Consider the following 1,080-nt stretch of genomic DNA (forward strand, 5'->3'; position numbering starts at 1 on the left):
AACGGCGTTGATTAGATACGTTCACGAATCATATGGAGATAGTAGACATGCAATATGGGACTTGTCACCTCCTTAACAGGAGAGATATCGCTGGGCCCTCTCGTGGAAGTCGGACTATGAAAACGCGTGGCCACGCTATAGATGAAGTTGCATCTATTTTACTAGTCGATTTGCCAAGACGAGAAAGCAGTTGAACTTGAAGGGTGGCTCAAACCATGCCCTTGTTCAACTTATGATATCGTTGTTAAAGAGGTGACAAGTCCCATATTGCATGTCTACTATCTCCATCTGATTCGTGAACGTATCTGATCAACGCCGTTATAATCATCCGGTTAAAGACGACGTTTGACGCAGTCAAGACACGCCACTCCTCATATCAGATACTCTAGACATCTCAGGTATGAGGATCCATAAACGAACCGCTGTATGAGATTCAAGTCATGACTCTGTCCATGTGACAATCTCATGCGGGTCATCCAGTCACTCGTTCACAACGAGTACCCATGATTGTGATATGCATCCAATGCATCGATCACACCTCATGCTAGTCTTAATTCAACATTGTTCCCACAATGTTGACTGACTAGGGAGTTTAGAATCATTGGCTAATGATTCAAGGATGCCGAAATATAACAAACATGCCAATCATATAACGGGAATGTAATGCATTCATAAATCAATGAATCAATACAAAGTCAAAAGAAATGTCATATCACGGATCATCCTAGAGCATTACAACCAACAATCTGTATTTCGTTACGTTCACTAATGATTTCAATAGATACGGTTATGTCTATTTGATGAGACATAAGTCTGAAACACTTGAAATGTTCAAGGCTTTCAGAAACGATCAAGACACTTTGATCCGATCGTGGTGGCGAGTATATGAGCCAATAGTTCACTGACTATCTGGTTGATTGTGGTATTGTATCACAATTAACTCCTCCTGGAACACCACAATGGAACGGCGTGTCTGAACGGAGGAACCGAACACTGTTAAACATGGTTCGGTCGATGATGAGTCAGACAGATCTTCCGAAGTCTTTTTGGGGCTATGCTTTAGAGACCGCTGCGTACCTG

Source organism: Tarenaya hassleriana, unplaced genomic scaffold (assembly GCF_000463585.1).
Source record: "Tarenaya hassleriana unplaced genomic scaffold, ASM46358v1 Cleome18, whole genome shotgun sequence".
NCBI classification, from domain to species: Eukaryota; Viridiplantae; Streptophyta; class Magnoliopsida; order Brassicales; family Cleomaceae; genus Tarenaya; species Tarenaya hassleriana.